Here is a 17,557-nt window from a genome sequence, read left to right as displayed (position 1 = left end):
ATTTTCCCCTAACACATTTTCCTATGCAATTATCTTCTCCTCCTCCCTCCTCCTCCTTTTTATTCTTTACCAGAACCTGAAATTATCTTATATATTTGTTTACTTGTTTATTTATTCCCTTGTTTTAGAAAAGAAGTGCTTGTTCATTCCTGAGTTCTTGGAACCTAGAACATGGCATGTCTCACTGTAGGAAAACAACACACGTTTGTCATAAAAAATGATGAGTGAATGAATAAATAAATGAATGCACAGAACCAGACCTTCCTTAGGGTGTAGCTAATTTTTGTTCATTTTTTACGTATCAACTTGCACATGACTTCCTCAGGCAAGGTCCTCCATGACCCACTACACAGGATGAACACTCCCTGCTACATGATCCTTCTGTACCCTTTATTTATCTAAAATCATTCATTTCATTATCTGTCTTCCCTGCTTGATTGTCAGGTCAAGAATTATGTCTGTTTCATCTCATAATGGGTCCCCAACTCCTAGACAAGTGCATCCCATACAGTTGGTGTTTAACAAAACTTTTCCAAAAAAAAACTATTAAAAGATTATTCATCTTGATGAAATAACATACAATTAAGAAGTAGCCTTCTTATTTAATGGAAAACACAAAATTGAAACTATGTGAAGAAATCATTCTAATATAAAGGTGACCTGCCCAAGTTTTTACAAATTGCTCTTTTCTTTCTTGACTCTTAACATCTCTCACTCATGAGTCATTCTGTTCCCACCACGAATAAATATTACAAATTCTTTCACTGTCATTATAAAGAACTTTTCAGAATACCACTCAACAATAAATGCATCATTTAACCAATAAAGTACTAATACCTGCCACTAACAAATCTAATGACTAAGGAAATAGTTTCCCAATGTATACTTTCACATTATTCTGTAAGGGGGAAAAATTGTAATGGTCAGTGCTCATATTTCTTACATTTGGTGTCATCAGAAGAGAGCCACATTCAAAGTGACGTGTCTGGGAGTCAACCTGCTTAAGGATTCTCAGTCCTCAGGAATGTGAAGATGGTAGCATATTCCTACCCAAATTTCCATGGCCAAAGCAGTAAAACAGTCACTCGGCTATTTTAAACAGTCACTCGGCTATTTTCATGCTTAGGCTTTTTTTTTTTTTTTTTTTTTGTGTGGGTTGGGTCTTTGTTGCTGTGCTCCGGCTTTCTCTAGTTGCGGTGAGCGGGGGCCACTCTTGGTTGTGGTGCGCGGGCTTCTCATTGCAGTGGCTCCTCTTGTTGCAGAGCACAGGCTCTAGGCGCTCAGGCTTCAGTAGCTGTGGCATGCGGACTCAGTAGTTGTGGCGCACGGGCTTAGTTGCTCCATGGCACGTGGGATCGTCCCTGACCAGGGCTCAAATCCGTGTCCTCTGCATTGGCAGGCGGATTCTTAACCACTGCTCCACCAGGGAAGTCCTGCTTAGGCCTTTTTTTGTATTGTTTTTTGTTTTTCATGCTTAGGCTTTAAACACTACTTTTCACATATGTTCACACAACAGCAAAAAACACCATTTAATTAAAGAAAAAAAATCACAATTTAAATAAAAATTAAATATACAAGTATATAAAAACAACATTATACTATTTAATTTTATGGCAAAATCTCTCAGCCTAGAAGCACACTTTTTTTCTGCTTTGGAAAAAAATATGTATTTTTTACAGTGCCGCAGTTTCCTCATTTGTAAAATGGATATAATAATGGCCATAGAGTTCAGAGAATTGCCTTATGGTTTAAGGGAGTTAGTAATCATGAAAACATTAATTATAGCTCCCAATTATGGTTTAAGAGAGTCAGTAATCGTGAAAACAATAATTATAGCTCCCATGTATGGTTTACCATGTGCCAAGTATTGTGTTAAATATCTTATCTAGATAACCTAAATAAACTGTACAAAAACACTATTTTATTGATAGATTTCAAATGAATAAATAAGGAACCAAGACACAAGAGATTAAATAACATGTCAGTGAGAACTGTCATAGTGTAAAACTCTAGTTGGCACCATTGATGTTGTAGTCTATATGTATGGCAATCCCTGGAATCACATACTCTGAGTGCCAGAGCCAGGATTAAGTATGGGGACAGATGGTTACTAGACTTACTGTGGTGAGCATTTTGTAATGTATCTAAATGTCAAATCACTATGTTGTACACCTGAAACTGACATAATGTTGTATGTCAACTATACTTCAATAAATAAAAAAGCTCTTAAACATAACACTCTACCACTTGGTTAACTATAAAGTACAGCACTAATGCAACAATATTAGCTAGTATCTCCATAAATGATTATAAATATTAAAATAATTTTATTTTGAATGTCTTGTTTAGACTTTCAAAGTACGCTAATTAAATGTATTTAAAAGAGAAAAATGGTTACAAAATTTACCAGAAATGAATTCAAGAGAAAGAGCATCTGATATGGGCTTGGAAGAAGCACAGGTTGACCCAAATAGGGTAGAAGAGAGTAGACCACTGGCTGAGTTTAAATTAGCATGATGGTACCATTCCCTTTCTCATTAACATCATGTAATGAGGTATAATTATGTTTTGCGGGTTCAGAATACAACAGCTATAGAAGCAGCAATATCACATGTGCTTTATGCAAAGAAAAACTGAGATTCAAGTCATATCTTATAAGGATCCATTGTATTTTCTGAGCAAAGTTTTTAGTCCAAGTTTCAGGAAACTAGTGTGTATCTTAAAACAAATCTTAATACGAACTTAAAATCTCTTTTGTTTCCTTAAGAATAATACAGAATGATTTACTAATAATAACTAACAATACTTATACTTAGTGAGGGCTTACAATGTTCCAGGCTCTGTGCTAATAATGTCACATTGATGACCTAATCTAATCCTTCCAACCACTCGAACAGTTATTAATATTATTATAATTTCCTTTTACAGATGCAGAAACTGAGGCATGAAAACAGTATGTTGCTTGCCAAAGGTCATAAGCTAGATGTTCATTTTTTGAAATGAACATCTTTACCAGTCTATGCCAAAGAGAAAAATAAGGCAATCATTTTAGGGAATAACAAGTTTCCAAAGGAGAAACTTCAGGTTCTTAGCTATTAAAAGTAGCCCCAAAATTACCAGTTTGCTAAACACTTAACCTGTATTACCTCAACTCAGTGAGAAGTGTACTGTTTTTTTATTTCCAGTTTGTACTTTACAGAGAATTTAAGCAATTTGCCCAACTACACACAGTTAGTGATAGAACTGGAATTTGAACCCAGCTTTGCCTGATCTTAAAGTCACCTCTTGTAACCACTATGTTTTGCTGACTCTCTCCACTCAATCTTATAGATGGTTCCACCAGCTGTCCCAACTATGCCCATGTGTCATTTCTTCTCTAGCCTCTTTACTGGATGAGTATCATCACCTTCCTTGTTTTTCTCCCTATTCATCTAGCTTAATTCACTGAATGATTTTGGAAGAGGCTATAGACAAAATTTTATTCTTTTGTTTTTCTCATTCATAATTCCCAGAACCCACAAGCTTCTTCCATTTCTAGAAGCTTCAGTGAAAAGGAATAGAGAATCAAATCCTGACTCTAATTCTGGAAACTTCCTCCACAGACCAGGGAGGTGCAAACCCCAGAAATGATGTTCCTTCCTCACACAAGTGATCATCTCTGCTCAACTGTCCCATAATAGGGACTGTCACTCAGGCAAGAGTCTCCAACCATCCACACATATGCACAGAGTGAGTTTTATTATTAATAACAAGAACAATGACAACAATTAGCATTTATTAGAGTCTTCTATTTTTCTCAGTACTTGCTAAATGTTTCTTATACTTTACCCTATTTCATTCTCATTTCCACACCCTAAAGTAGGTATTACTATAACCACTTTGCAATTGATGAAACTAAAGTTCATGCAAATTAAGTAATTTTGTCACAAAGCCTGTAAGCTGGCGTATGAACACTGGGCCTTCTGATTCCCAAGCCCTTGCTCTGAACCCTTGTTCCATATTACATCTGATCCCATCCCATCAAAATATAGTAATGTTTGAGCATAAATATAACACTGATGTATTAGTACAAACAAATGCACGCATGCATACACATTAAATCACCATATTTACACATTATGCAATTCCACACCTACAGGTATTTTCTCACAGTGTCTTTCAAGTTTCACTTAGCAGCGCTGTGACCAAGCAAGCCATATGAATCCACAAATAGTATTGCTAGTCTGATGCAATTCAGTGGAAGCCCTACTATTATAATAAAACTGTCTGTGGCTTTTTACAGTTTACAAACATTTTATCTAGTTCTTACTTGATGTTCATATCAGTCATAAAATGTGCAATTATCTCATTTTGCAGAAGGGGGTACAGCTTCTGATAATTAGACAACAACCTGAAATTAGAGGCTAGCAGAGGAAAGAGTGGGGAATTTAATCTCAGCTCAAACTTTCGTATCACTTCCCACTGCCTTTCTTCCTGTGTTTCATGGATTATTAAATCCTAAGCTATTCTCTTCACTCTGTAGTTGCTGATACTGGTCATCTTGTGGAGTCAAATATTTCCCAGATGGAAATCTCCAATCAATTGTGTTACACCAGAATGCTTTTACCTGGATGGAGTGCTTATTTCTTCCTCTAAGTATTTTACTTCCCAGTGAAATGCCCGCATACAGTCCAAAGTAAAATGAGTTAAATGGCCCCATGTCCTCTAATGCTGAGTCAGCTGAAGTGGGGTCTACGTGACTGAAGACAGTCTATCTCCAAAGGCAGACCTCTTTATCTTCTGGGTAGTCCCAGGGCTAAGAACCCAACAAGCCAGCACTTTGTCTGGGATGGTTTCTGGCTTCTACACTGCAGCACTTTTGTTTGTGACCTCTGTTTTCTAAGTGGATGAGTAGGAAAGATAAAAGCCCTCTCCCGTCTGAAACCCTGCATCTATAGTTATTCAATGCCTGCACATGTTCTGATTCCATACACTCATATGAATAGGACATTCAGCAATAATTCCAAGATAGGACTTCTTGTGAATTAATGTTAACTCCTACAAACCACTACCTGTAGCCCCATAAAAAAACCTACGGTCCCAATCCAGCTAAGAGAAGCCACTTATAGGATTTATAAGCAATTCCACAACACGGCGCTGCCAAGGCTGGTAAGCAAGCTAGATAGCATGACCTATTCTTTATGTCCCATAGGCCAAACCACCATATGGCCTGCCTACACTACTGCAATAGCCACCAAACTATTCTCGTATATATTCTCGTACCCTTACAGTCTAATCACCAAAGATCAGCCAATGTGATATTTGAAAACATAAATTATATTATGTCACTCCCCTTCTTGCCACCATCTTATGGTTTCTCCTCAGTCTTAGAATAAAATCCAAACTCCTTACAATGCTGGTTAGATTTTATTCAGAGAACATCCTCAGAGGGACTCTTGGTAAATTCAAGAAGATCATCAGTCTATGAACACTCAGCAGAGAAAATATTTCCTATAAAATATTTGAATTCATGGGGAAAACCTGAGTGCTGCAAGACAAAGAGATCTTTACAATGAAAAGTGACAGATTGAGAGATAACCACCCAAAGAAAAAAACATGTTTCTAATGGAGATCTGAAGAAAAGCATTAAGAATCTATGCTGTACAATCCCACTACTGGGCATATACCCCAAGAAAACCGTAATTCAAAAAGAGTCATGTACCACAATGTTCACTGCAGCACTATTTACAATAGCCAGGACATGGAAGCAACCTAACTGTCCATCGACAGATGAATGGATAAAGAAGTTGTGGCACATATATACAATGGAATATTACTCAGCCATAAAAAGAAATGAAATTGAGTTATTTGTTTTGAAGTGGATGGACCCAGAGTCTGTCATACAGAGTGAAGTAAGTCAGAAAGAGACAAACAAATACCATATGCTAACACATATATATGGAATCTAAAAAAAGAAAAAAAAGATTTTGAAGAACCTAGGGACAGGACAGGAATCAAGATGCAGACGTAGAGAATGGACTTGAGGACATGGGGAGGGGGAAGGGTAAGCTGGGACGAAGTGAGAGAGTGGCATGGACATATATACACTACCAAATGTAAAACTGATAGCTAGTGGGAAGCAGCTGCATCGCACAGGGAGATCAGCTCGGTGCTTTGTGACCACCTAGAGGGGTGGGATAGGGAGGGTGGGAAGGAGGGAGACGCAAGGGGGAGGAGATATGGGGATATGTGTATATGTATAGCTCACTCACTTTGTTATACAGCAGAAACTAACACACCATTGTAAAGCAATTATACTCCAATAAAGACGTTAAAAACAAAAAAAAAGAATCTATGCTGTAGTTAGGTTTTTACCAAAAAGGATTATTTGGCTGGAAATCAAGCAATGGATCTTTACTCAGTCATTTTTTATTTAAAAAAATGTTTTAAAGATTCTTGGGATTATGGGACCTGTGAAGCTAAAATGGAAACTAAAAACCAGCTATGCAAAGACCTCTAATTCATGGATGAGGAAAGTAATTCCCAAAGGAGAATGAGCGGCCGAGGGTCTCATATGAGTTGGTGTCAGGGCAGGGCTAGAACCGATGACTCCACACTGCCTCAGCACTTTCAAACAATTAGTTACAGAGAACCAACTTCTTTTTATCTTCTTTCTTTTCTTTCTTCTTGTTTGTTTTCTATGCTTCACAAAGCTTTAAATTAAATGAAACATACACAGCCAACCCTCCATTTCTGTGGGGGATTGGTTCCAGGACTCCTCATGAATACGAAAATCCACAGATAACTCAAGTCCCTTACCATGCATATGCCAAATGTGAGTCTACATTTCTCTACTGGTAGATTTAACAGACATAAAGCCACTCTGTAAGACTGATAAACAGCTGTTTAAATGCTTATTCCCAATCCTACAATCATCACATGCAGATCAGTAACAGTTTGAGGACCAGCGGCAGACTGCACTTTGAGTAGCGATGTTCTACGTGTCGTGCCTCAGCCATCACCCTTCCAGGTTCACAAGATCCCTCTCAGTAGCAAGTTGGCACTCAGCTTGCATAAACCATTACAAACCAGGCTGTTGCCATCTCCACATGCAATCTTTGTTCCTTAGAAATTAATCTCATCGTGAACTCACTTCCTCTGAGGAGAAATCCTGAACCTAGAAGTGACTTCAGGTAGAGGAGAGAAGGCCCCTCACGCTGAGCATTTTGGTCATCTTTAAAAAGACTCAGAATGACCGATGTTAAAGGACATACCAAGAATTTCTTCAGACATTTATTTCCCAAGGAAGATCACTGAGGAACATATCGTTTTTCCAAAACTGCCCTGTGGCATTTTCCTGTTCCTACCAACACTTCTCAATCTGTCTTGTTTCATTTTTTTCCACATAACCATTCAGTCTTCAACATATTATATTTTATTTGTTTTCTTATATCCTCCAATAAGAGCAATATACATAAGTAAATTCATCAGTTACTATCCTAAGTGCTTTATGCACATTCATTCATTTAATCCTTAGAACTGTGAAGTAAACACTATTACTATCCTTATTGCAGATATGGGGCATAGAGAGAAAATGGATGGGTTCAATTTTGAACTTGGTGAGATTAAAACACCTGTAAGATACTCATGCATAGATATACAGCAGGCTGCTGTACGTGATCCTGGAACTCAGGAGAGCAATGCCATTTGAATTAGACATTAGAATCCTCAGTCATTTGCATATGCAAATTAGGGCAGCAGACCTGGAGGAGATCTCTTAGGATCATTTGCAGAGTTCAAAAGGGGGCCAGACCTCTAAAGAGCACCAGATACACCATGATCTGTCATTAACAGCATCACATAAGGACAGTTACTAGATCCTGTGTAACTGAACTGCTACTGAGAGCATCTCCCTTTATAAAGAAAAAGGGGCCTAGTTTCCACAATCTTTTGCCTTCAAAAAAGGACAGAGACAAATTATATTAGAACATGATGTCAATGACTATGCTTGACAGAAACAGTGTATCTGTGGGAACAATGAAGAATGGCATGGAAATCAATAACAACAGGGCAAACACTCCATCAGCCTGCAGCCTTCTGAAGGATTCCCATTGGAGGCAATGGGGAGACTTGTTCTTTGTGGTTGAAGGAGATGAAACTAGGACAAGTGGGTGAAAGCTACAGAGAAACATGTTTCAGCTTGTTTAAAGAAGTGTTTCCCATAGCTCGAGCTCTCAAGGTGGACCTGATTGCCTGTCAGCAGTCACTATTGGGTAAAGGCCAGGTTCCAGTTGAGGGTTAGACAGGATGGGTCCTCTCTGTACCCATGAGAAATGCTCACAGCCTTTCCCACGGTTGTGAGGACAGAATGGGTATTTTTCCTGGTTGAGCAAGAACTATGGGACAATAGCTGTGTGGTTCTCTGACAGCTCTCCTTGACAGTGACGTGGGTTGTGAAAAGGTCAACAATAGTGCTCACCGAGCAATGGCTCTTTGAGTCCTGTTGAGCAGTACCTTAAGTGACCTCCCAACATGTAGTAGGAAAACTCTAGTTGCAAGTCTCTCTTGCATCCTGGAATTCACTAAAAGGCAGACTCACAGAAATCTCCCAGCTGGAATGACCTCAAAGTTCTAGCTGACCTCCCACCCACATAGGAATCTCTCTTGCAGCATCCCTGACAAATGCCTGCCTAGTCCTGTTTACATACCTTCCATGATGAGGAGCTTTCTGCTTCACAAGGTACCTGCCCATAGTTCAGCAGTTCTCATTTTTGTTGATAAAGATAAAAACAATAGCTAACATTTATGCAGTTCTCACTATGTGCCAAACTACGCCGAATACTTTCCATGCATTGAACTATTAATCCTTGCCACAAACTTATTAAACAGATGAGGAAATTACAATGGTAAGAATCAGAATGTTAAGAATATTTCCAAGTCCATGAAAAGTGATAGAGCTAGTTTCAAAGAATATGATTTTCACAAACTTCAATCACTCATCTATCATTTCATTTGTACATGCCTGAAAATTCACCCTTGCTGTTATGCACCAAAAATTTCTCTTTAAATGATTTTGTTTCATTTTTTTAAAAAGTAAAATATCTACTTTAACCACTTCTTATATATCTGAAATCACAAAATTTGTCTACTAGTTATATATTTTCCCTAGTATGTATATTTTCCCTATATATTTCCCTATATTAAAATAAACTCAGAACTAATGAAAAATTTCAAAATGTTCAATCATGTCCTAAATAAAAACATCTTTCTTAGCACCATTTTGTGCTAAGAAAATACACTGTATTTTGGTAAACACTGTTCTAGGCTGTATTACTTCTCTTTTTGTAAATATGTATTTTTGAATCAAAAACTTGATTTTTGCAATTATTTTTCACTGTTGGTATTAACTCTGCCCTGTAAGCTTGCAGAGAAAAAGTCTTGGCAATTTTGTCTTTAAGACTGGTTTTCAAGCATCTGAGAAGATTATATCTCCCTGAAGTCTTCTCCAGGTTGGTCATTTCCTGTTCCTCTAACTCTTGGACAGGGTTTCTAGCTTCCTCTAGACCCTCTTAGGCTGGTCACTCTTGCTTGAACTACCCTATTTTGTAAAACAGCCACAGTTGTTATTATATAAGGGCCTATACAACCCTAGATGTAGAGCCCAGAATCTTTACACCTATATCCAGTAGCTGCTTCTGTGCTCAGGTTCAGATCTACCCAGGGCTGGGGACGGAATACATACCCAGCTGGAAAGAACATGGTCCCAGCCCAGAAGACATGAACTATTTCACAGCTCTGCCTACCATTTGGCAATCACTTGATTTATAGGAGTTTGAGTTTACTCAATGGAGAAATGAATATGTCTTGTCTTGCCAGCCTCCCAGCATGGTTGTGGAGATAAAATGGACAAGTGACATGTAGATTTTTGTAAACTATGAAGAGTTACAGACAATAGTTATCATTAAAGTAGACCACACGGCCTCAGTACACCATTACTTAACCCTATGAGTGACCTGTGAACCCAGGCCGCCTTATAGATCTTTTAGAAAATATCGAGTTCAAGAAAGCATATGTGGACAACACTTGATAGTCAAGTAAGTCACCATGTGAGGGATTGCTATATGCTAGTCACTGTTCCAGGCCTGGGATATAGTGTTGAATATAGGAGACAAGTAGGGTTGATATTCAAACAGTACAAACTAATGGTCATACTGATTGCTAAGATCAGTATGCTAAGATTTCCACAATAATGGGCACATAGTTCACATGCATTGCTTAGTTAATAGGCATTGCTAATTAACATGCATTGCTTATGTACTCCAACCCCTCCCTCAGGACTCCTGGGCCTCCCCACACACCAACAATTTAAAGGTCGGAGGGCAGGTTAGGGGGCCTCCTGGACCCTGTCCCAGGACTTTGGCCATGGTCAATTCTGATTGATTAGTGCCATGTGATACTGGTTGCTAAATATTTGGAATATCACCCTGGGAAAATGGGTTCCATTCTACGGAGAAGATACAGAGTAAACAAGTGAATGAAACAATGTATAATTCAGTTGCAGATTGTGATAAGAACTATAAAGGAATGAGATGGTGATGTGGGTGGAGCGGGGGGTGGACCTCAGATTGCATGATCAGAAAAGGCTTCCTTGAGGAAGTGAGATGTGTGTTGAGACAGGAAGAAGGAAGAAGGAATGAGAGCCAGCCATGCAAATATCTAGGGGGAAAGCATTGCAGGCAGAGGAAAGAGTAGGAGCAAAAGCCCTGGGGCAGGAGTGGGTTTGGCATGTATGGAGAAGAGAAAGAAGGCCTATGTGTGTTGCCCAAAGTAGGCCAACGGAAAAGCATGCGAGTGCTGGCAGTCTCCAGTAACAAGTCTGGGTTTTATTCCAAGTGCGAGGAGAAGTCATTAGAATGACTTAAGAACATTGAAATGTGGTTATCATATTTACAAAATGCCTTGTTCTGAGAAATTCAAATCTTGGAAGAGAGTTCATTTCCTATTTTCTCTCAACTACAATTGCAAACCTGAGGCTGATGAATGATCTGATAGATGTATATGTGGTGGATGATAACAACCAATTCACCAGCCTAGAGGGACCAACTTAGGAGGGAAATCAGACACCTAGAATTCTTGTCATGCAAGGCGGGAAGAACAGGAAATGACCAACCTATAGAAATCTTAATGGGAACATAGTTAATCTTTTCAGACACTTAAAAGCCAGCCTTAGAAACAAAGTTGCCAAAATGTTTTCCTTTCTTTTTTTTCTTGAAGTATAGTTGATTTACAATGTTGTGTTAATTACTGCTGTACAGCAAATGATGACCATCATTAAAAAGTCTACAACTAACAAATGCTGGAGAGGGTGTGGAGGAAAGCGAACGGTCCTATAAGCCTGGTGGGAATGTAAATTGGTGCAGCCACTATGGAGAACAGTATGGAGGTTCCTCAGAAAACTAAAAATAGAACTACCATATGATCCAGCAATCCTACTCCTGGGCATATATCCGGACAAAACTATAATTAAAAAAGATACATGCACCCCTATGCTCATAGCAGCACAATTCACAATAGCCAAGACATGGAAACAACCTAAATGCCCATTGACAGAGGACCGGATAAAGAAGATGTACATATATACAATGTTTTCCTTTCTATAGTCTGATTTCCACAACAACAGGGTAAAGTGATTCAAGCAGAAGTTATCATTTCTTACCATTTTATAAGAAGTATCCGATTCTGAAAAGAAAATTACATTCGTGCTCTACAGAGCCATCAGCAGGAGTTATTTCACCTACTTTGCTTATTGAGAAAGAAATCAAGAATATTTGCCTGATGTTACATACAATTATCACCGTTGGGTTAACACTAGAATACGGGTGCTCTGAGCCTCTTTATAGTACTCTACTACCTCCTTATGACATTTGGGGAGCAGGAGAATTTTGTAACTTTTGGGCTAGTCAGTTGAAGAATGACCCAGCCAATTCCCAAGGTACTATTCAGCCCACACATGTGATGACAATCTGGTCAGGCATTCAGACAAGCTGCATGCTTTATCTAGTGTAGAGAAGGCATACATGCATTCAGTTTGGCATACATACACTGCAGTTCATTTTCATTTTAAATGTTAGAGATGGCTAAAATCTGCCCAGGAAATTACCTGTGATTGAACTGCCATCCAGTCAAAAAAAAACAAAAACTAAGCTTTCTAAAGATGACCCAGACAATCACAGTGGTGTAAGGGAAAGACAGGTGGATGAGGAAGAAAGAAACGCTTCTTTGTTCATTTTCCTAGAGACCCCTAACTCACCCATGGGTATCCAAAAAGTACAGCATAATAGAGGCATACATGTTCATGGTCATGATATGGCACTACTGAATAAGAGAATCTCAGAAACATGGGGAAAGGCTGTTGCCCGCAGGATGGAACTGTATGTCAAGGCGGCCTTTCCCACACCTTTGCAATGGAGTTTCCCTCTGGACCCTCCTCCATGCTGCGTAGGTCTAACTTCATCTTCATTCAGTTCTTTCCCCATAACTTTACCACTCCTTCACCCATTCCCTTTGCTTACTTTGGTATTTTCTCTCTCCCATTAGTCTGCAATGTTCTTTGCGGACAGGGACCATGTCTCCTTTTCCTACTTCCATAGTACCAAGCGTGGTATTTTTCAGCACATCTTTATTAAATAAAATAAAATATAACTATGACTGCCATTTATGGAGCAACATGTACCAGGTATGACATTAAGTGTTTTACCTAGTTTTATTTTATTTAATCCTTTTAGCAATCCAGTGATGTGGGTGTCTTCAGTCTCATTTTACAGAGGAGCAGACAGAAGATTGAGGAAGTTAAATAACTTGCCCAAGGTCACATAATTAGTAAGTAGCAGAACTGGGACTCCATCCACATTTTTTCTGATGCAAACACAGAGTAACTTACACACTAATCTTGGCTGCCTCTCTGTACAGATTATTTCATTATAATATTGAAAGAAAAGAGCTGGAATGGTGAGACAGAGTTAGACAAGCAGCCACTTGCATTAAGGAAGCTGGACCAGTCGAACGGCCAGCAGAGTCCACATTCTTGCTGTGTACCTGGGTATTAGAGGGTGGGCAGGTATCTGTGGGAAAGAACTCATTCAGACCTTAAGCTAGTTGTCATGCCCTTTTAATACCAGACAAACAAACTGAAAAGGAGCTGCCCTGTGCTGAGGTGTACTACATGGTAATCTGCTAATCCTGTACTCCTTGGAAGAAGAGAAGGAGTAGGAGATGTTTTCTACAAGTCCTTTGCTTGGCAGAGAGCTGAGTCAGAGACAGTTGGCTGAAATTGTGAAAAGGCAGACCAGCAGCTTAAGAGAGGGTGGTGCAGATCTCTTGTTATTCAGCCTTTCCCAGGAGCTAGAAAGCAGGATGCTCTCACCACAGTGAGAATGGGGATTTAGAAAGAGTGGGAGGTATCCTGGTGAAGGGGAAATATGCCAATTTGGAAATCCAAGGTCTTGGAGTTGTTGAAAAAGTTATTGAAATGAATGAGGTAAAGGCAACACAACGGGGTGTGGTTTAGTAGAAATGAGCACTAGCCTTGGACTTAGGAATCGTACCTTTGAACTTCAATGTTGGAACAAATATTAAAAATTATGAAGATGGATAATATTTTGAAATATTAATTGTTTGTTTCCAGAATTTGCTTCATTCCTTGTTCCTTCCCACATTCAATCAGCTAAGCATTCTCCATAATTGCCTTGGAGGTGAACTGACAGAAGAAAGCAAAGAGAGTTGGTTGCTGGTTTTGAGTTTAGCAACCTACATATTATGACTCAGCTATAGACACATGAGATTTTGAGAGAATATATGATATGATGATGATATAAATGATAAGAGAAAAATTACCTTAAGGCAAAGGATGGGTTCCCAAGGCTGAGAAGAAAAAGATAAGAGAGACTTAGAAGACAGTTGGACAAAGAATGAGGAGACGTCGCCAGAGGGACCATAAGAACAGTATTGAGTCAATATCCAGGGAAAGGCCAGTCTCCATCAGAGCATGATCATATGTAGCTAGGGCCCAGGGACAGAAGCTACTGCCTTCAAACATGAAGTCTTATATGCTGCCTGGACTGAGGAGCTATGATGAGTTCCTTCCTTTGACGGAAGTTAGCATCTGGCACACTGCTCATCAAGCAGGAGTGATAGCCATTTATACCTTGACCCTTAAGATTGTTCTGTTCCCATCCAGCATACCCTACCTAGAACTGTCAAGTATTTTGTTTTAATGAAAAACAGCCAATTTTGTTCAAATTCTCCAAAATTTATACTCATTATGTTGTTTCCAAAATGCTTCACGTTTATATAATGGTTTTATTATTTCACCTTTCTTTTATAGTTTTTATATTTTTTCTGTACAGTTCTTCAGTAGAAGCCAAAGTCCTGAGTTGCCCAGTTAAGAGCCTCTGACCTACCATTCTGATTATGTTTCTTCTCAATATTCATGACCAATATCTGGCTTCTAAATGAAAGGCTTTTGGCCTTTTCAATCACTTGCTGATAGGATGAGACTACACTGTCACCCATAACCACATGACCTAATTTAGAATCAATCTCAGCATCCAGTCTTGCATTTCTAATCAAATTTACAATCCACCTTTCAGCTTCTTCTGGAGTCACGATCAGTTTATCTGCCAACATGTTAATGCTGATACACTGATGAATGCAACAAAAAGTCTCAAATACAAAGAGACAGGTATTTTCAATGGACTCCTCCGGACAAGCCACCGAGAAGAAATCATTCACTAGCACTGATTCATAGTCCTTCAGCTTTTTCTGAGCCCCATAAAAGTCAAAATTAACATATAAGCACTCAACGAACTCTGTAATGGGTTTTTTATATGTGTAAGACTCCTATTGAATAACTTTGACCAGATCATTTAGCACGTGCCGGCGTTTTCAAACATCTTTGTTTGTTATGACTGCTGTGGTCAAATAGCCGAGAATATGTGGACACATCATCTGAATTACATTAAGGTACTGTGGCTGGTAGAGGAAGAGATCAATAATGTTATCACGTCCTTTGGGGTGATTGAAGAAAACATAGAGACTAATGAATGAGCATGTTTGCTGCTGAAGAGACTAGAGTGGCAAACTCACAGAATTATTATCTATGGTCTCTTTTAGCTACATAAGGTCTTCCATGGCTGCATTCCAATTCTGCATTAAGATTTCAGAGACCAGTTTTCCCCAGAGTGAACTCAAAGCATTTCTGTCCATTGTGGGAACCAACACTCTAAAGAAGTAAAGATATTCTGCTGCTCCAGAGTAGTTTCCACATTTATATTGGAATTTTGCATAACTTTAGGGTGTATCTAAATATAGAATTGTCAAGTCTAAATCAGCCTGCTGGGACACTTGTATACCAAAGAAATAGACACTTAGAGGGGTGGTAGTGTAGAAGAAAAATCCCCCAACACATGGACTTACTAGGTGGGAATGAATGAAGTCATCTAGGGATTTCTCGTGTAGCTGACAGTCCAAAAAAACGTTATCCTCTATGATTTTCAGGATAATGACCCCCCAAACGTACCTACATCCTAATCCCTAGAATCTGTGAATATGTTGCTTTACACGGCAAAAGAGACTTTGCAGATGTGATTAAGTTTAGAATCTTGAGATGAAAAGATAACCCTGCAATATCCTGGAGGATCCAATGTAATTATAAGGGTGCTTATAACAAGGAGGTAGGAGGGTCAGAGTCAGAAAGGGAGCTTTGTCAATGCATGGAAAAGTTGGAGTGATGTAGGGCAGTGAACCAAAGAATGTGGGTAGCCTCTAAAACCTGAAGAAGGCAAGGAAATGGATTCTCTCCTAGAGCCTCCAGAGGGAAACAGCTTGTCAATAACACAGAATCTTGAGCCTTTCCCTAAATCTACTAACTCAGATTATCTGCATTTGGGCCCAGACTTATGTATATTTTAACACTATCCGAGGCTATGCTATACAGCCAGTCTGTACTAGCCCATGCACAGCAGGTAGAGAAACACTGGATCTGAACTGACAAATGGGTCTCTGAGACCACTATCACATTCAGAAATGTTAATGTCCTTACCACATGAACACCAAGTGGTCACTCAGTTTCATAAGAACACTTAAAGGGATTATGATCTCATCACCTCTTGAATATTACTAACAACTTCCATTTATTGAACATATCCTAAGACAATCAGTGTGCTAATATTCTTATGCATTATCTCATTTAACTTCAGAGCAACCTTATAAAATAATTATTAATGTTATAATTTACAACAACAGCAAAAAAGGTCTAGGAAAGTTAATTGTAACCACATGGAAAGTCAAAAGTATCGTTAACATGTAACTGGAATTGCTGTTTTTAATGCAACTGGGTTGGAGCAGACAGGATCTCAAACCAGTTCTATTCATTCCTACCAAGGTACCGATGTGAGGATTCCCTTCCACATGATCTCTCCTCCTACAGGTGTTCAGGAGACATCCTGTCATCAAAGCAACACCTTAGAATATACCTAGTGAATAAGAGTTGTTTCCACACAGGGAAGGTAAAATAGAGCTGAGCAAAGTTTTGGTCCCAAAGAGCTGCAACTCTCATAGGACAAAGACCAGCACTCTGCTAGTGTTTCATTAGGAGGTCTTTTCAAGATGTAATGAGGACAGCTGTATGGCATTGATGATTTACGACACTGGTCCAAATGCCTAATGTGATCCCATGATATCCATTAATGAGCTGACTCCCACCTTGTGATAGATGGTGTCTCTCTATTGGTAGTTGATGAGTCTTAGTGCCAGTTCCACAGCTCTCCCCCCGGTTCCCTTAGGCGTGTTGAGTCCCAGGCAGGCTAGGCTCCACCAATCTCCTCCCTCAACATTGTCTTTCCTCCACACATTAACTTCCAGCCCATGGAATTTTTATTTGGTCTTAGTGGGCAGTGCTGTGTGACTCCTACTTTATATTTCCAAACCTACTATTTCAGCATATACTTTGTGTTCTACTTCCTTCCAGACATTCTGGCCTTAGATTCTAAAAGCCAGACTCAAAATTCCTTTTCTCAAACTATTCTCTCAGCCTTGAATTTCAAAATCCTGACAGTATAAACTGGCAGTTGGCTGCATGAGGTTCAAGGACATGTAGGAGAGGGAAAAAAGAGGTCTATACATACAATATTGCAATATATTATTCTTCTCCATAACCATAATCCCCAGGGTCAAACAGGCAAGAGATGAAGCCAGGAATTATTCTCACTTCTCTCTGATGTCAAAGTCTATACGACACCCAGTTCATCATTGGACATCTCTAGCTAGTGAACCCAAGCCTAAATCCCAGCAAATTCTACCATAGGTCCTAGATCTGGGCTTATGAAACAGCTAAGTTCCTCCTTTTCCAGGACAGTCATTAAGATACTTGAAGATAATTATTTGGGCACCTGAGTCATTTCTGAGCTAAGTTACCACCCAGTTTATTCTACTCTTCTTCACAGACACGGTGTTTCTTATTTTTCATTATCCTGGACCTCGTTTTGAATGTGCACAATTTTGTGTGTGTGTGTGTCCCTCT

General features: G+C 39.1%; 1 pseudogene; it reads right to left on the bottom strand.

Moving 5' to 3' along the window:
• Positions 1-14,388: 14,388 nt before the first annotated feature.
• On the bottom strand, positions 14,389-16,480 carry LOC101323704 (eukaryotic translation initiation factor 3 subunit E pseudogene; annotated as a pseudogene).
• Positions 16,481-17,557: the final 1,077 nt, after the last annotated feature.

The sequence above is a fragment of the Tursiops truncatus genome, chromosome 3 (genome assembly GCF_011762595.2).
Source record: "Tursiops truncatus isolate mTurTru1 chromosome 3, mTurTru1.mat.Y, whole genome shotgun sequence".
Taxonomy (NCBI): Eukaryota; Metazoa; Chordata; class Mammalia; order Artiodactyla; family Delphinidae; genus Tursiops; species Tursiops truncatus.
This window is presented reverse-complemented; position numbering and strand designations above follow the sequence as displayed.